Here is a 3,180-nt window from a genome sequence, read left to right as displayed (position 1 = left end):
TTTAATAACACAATGTGTATTTGAAAAGTTTATCAGATCTACAGATGCACCCGCACTAAGAGAAAAATGTCGAATTCAAAGTGCATATGTGCGTCTCAAGCGTCAGGCGCGAAGAGGCCGGAGTGGGAGCCGTGCCGAAAAAAAATCGGTTCACCCTCCCATAAAAAGTTATCACTTCAAAAACTTAAATGGAAACTCGACTTGTTTTGAGGTCCTCTACACGCCTCTGCTCTGTGTCCATAAGGTTGTGAATGCGAGCGAAAAATGAAGATAGGTAGGTAAACGAAACCGGTCCTGGGGTGCCTGAGGTAAGCGAACCTCGAATTTTGCACTGTCTTGTATGACTTCTTGTTCGGATGATACCGACGAAATTCTTGTCTTTATTATAACTAAACTAAGTAATTGATGAAATTATAAAAAAAAGAGAAAATATTCAAGATTACAATTGAAAAAACTTTGTTTGCAAGGTTTGATAATGCCTTTTTCCAAAAATCTCCAAACTGAAAAATATGCCGTCATTTTTCCTGAAAAACTTACATAGTCTGAATAAAGACTTCGCCTTCAGACCGTTTCTATGTTGATTCCAGCATCTATATTTCACATAAGCATTACAAATTTTGGTTTTAACAAAAAGTTCGTCTGTAACAAGCACAGTGTTTATTACACCGCTTTATAGCGTGCATTTATTATGTGAAACGATCAAAATACGTACCCGGAAAAAGAATCCATCAACGTAAATCACCAGGAGAGCTTAATTTGTTTCCACCTTCACGAAATGACACCAACTGGACATGATAAATTCCAACCGCTGTCCCACGCCATAACTTTTCAATGATATCGCTTATTTCATCCTGCCAACATCAGGATTGAGAATTGTAAAACGCGGTTCCGTCTACGCTTTTGTCTGGAATCTGCAAATAAAAGTATATAAATCATAATTCGTGTTTGATGAAAATTGCAGTGCTTGCGCGCTTTGAGAGCTTTCCAGCTGCGGCAAGAATTAACTACATACATATAAAAATATACCTAATTGATATGAAGCACCTATTTAATTAACTAGAGCTTGTTGCAGTGGAAACTACCTCAGTTTTAGTGTAAGTGATGTGAAATAAACTCTCGGGAATAAAATGTGGACTCCTTTCGTTTAGGTCCCTGAAGCAGGTCGTTATACATTATGGCTGCTAAAGTAAATATAAAGGACTCATGTTCTGAATGATCCGAGCCTGAAAACAGTTGTTAAATTTATGTTTATTCTTCAGGTTTTCATAATTTATTTTGAGGAATCCATCATAAAATTTTGCATATTTATATTGGCCATTAACAAACGATATTCTAATTCAAATAGTACTCAGGGAGTATCTACTGATAAAACTAGTACATTCCACGGTGATAAAATTGCACTAAGGTCATCGTACAACTCCACTTTTTACTTAACGCCCCACACTTGCAATGCTTTATATATTTTACACTCCGGATGGTTTTTTCATTGATCCCCAAGATCGAGCCCATAAAAATTTGATTGTAGGGACTAAAGGGAAAAATGGGATTCTACTGTGTAATTCCTAGTTTGTTTCCTTTATTTTTGCGCCCTAAAGGGGACCTCCCACGAAAAGCCCTCAGCATCAATGGTGATAAAAAACCTTGCCGAAAGATTGAATGGCCGAGGGACGCCTGAAATAGCCAGATAAATCGTCGATGGTTCAAAGAAAAAAGTTGAGGGCGAACAAAAATGTCATTGCGCGCAATATTGCTAATAATTTAAACCTATTTTCTCCTATAGAGGGTGCCATCACGCTCAGTTTTGCCTACCCAAAAATTATTACATGTTCCCACTCTGAGCCGCCGGGTTTATGGCTACAAATATTTTTTCGCTTCCAGAAAAACCATCCGATTTAACCTTCTTCGGATCGCAATAAATATTGCAAAACTCTGGAGAATTTCAGTCAATTCCACTCTGCCATTCTACTGATTTTCTCGCAGAAAACAAGGCGGACAAATGTGAAACATTGAACGATGCATTGAGGTATTTTATTTCGTTTAATGGCCGAATTATGGAATGGATTTTTCGTATTTGGTCTTCTCGTTTTCACTTCATTCCTTTAAATAAATTAAAATTTGCTAGCTGCATATACAGAGTGACCAGAAATTTTGATTCGTTCAAACTATAAATCCACAAATACTTAACTTTTGAGATATAAAAAATATCGATTTAATTTATATGAACAAGGATATTTTGGAACACTAGCACGAAATGTGAGATGGGAAGGTTATAGGACGAGAAATTTAAATGTTATTGAAACTGTCTGCAGAAGGTGCCACATTTCAGCGTATTATTGCATTTACTTAAGTTTTTTGTCACCTTGTACCAGTTAGGTGGATCCTCTGCTAATGTGGATTAAAAATGTATTCTTCGTCGAACATTCGATTGCCCATAACAACAGATTTGGAAAGAAATCGGTTATCAAAAGGTGACTTGTTTCATCCAAATATTTTAAAATGCGATTCCCTATGTAAACTTATACAAACAATTTAACTAAATCTATTAAGTATAATGAAAATATAGAACGTTTTGTTCGTTGACCAAAAATGACCTTATTGAAATGATAATAAATAACATTATGATCTGGAATATCCAAAAACACAAGCTGTATATTCTCGTTTATATGAGAAATTTTGAGTCGTTCCTTATGGTTAAGTGTAATGCTCAAGTTAAAGCATTGCATGCTAATTTTCCCAATCTGGTCTTGTTGGTGTCCCAGATTGAATGTTACAAGCATTATTTGCAAAAAAGCGGGACATATTGATTTCGTGTACAACGCAAGCTACACGACACCAATATTGGTATAAGCTTTGAACTGAAACACCCTTGAATCTTTAGGCATGTTTATTATATGATTTAACGCGTTAAAGTTATTGAAAGTGATCACTTTGGGTATCATCAAAATTTATACTGCTAAGAGCTCAAAAATCTTCATGAAACAATATTGAAATATAATTTAATACATTTAATTGCAGTTAGAAATGAAGCCAGCCAGTTTTAAAATTGTATTGAATCTCTTTTATAATCACCTCATGTAAGCTCGGTAAACATAGTTGGTTAATATGAAAACAGTTTACACAAAACGAATTTAATAGTTTAATATTTATGTCGTGCCTGTGTGGTTATCTCTATACATATAC

Source organism: Dendroctonus ponderosae, unplaced genomic scaffold (assembly GCF_020466585.1).
Source record: "Dendroctonus ponderosae isolate FM_Combo_2020 unplaced genomic scaffold, Dpon_F_20191213v2 Dpon_F_20191213_7, whole genome shotgun sequence".
NCBI lineage: Eukaryota > Metazoa > Arthropoda > Insecta > Coleoptera > Curculionidae > Dendroctonus > Dendroctonus ponderosae.
Note: the sequence above shows the minus strand (reverse complement) of the source record.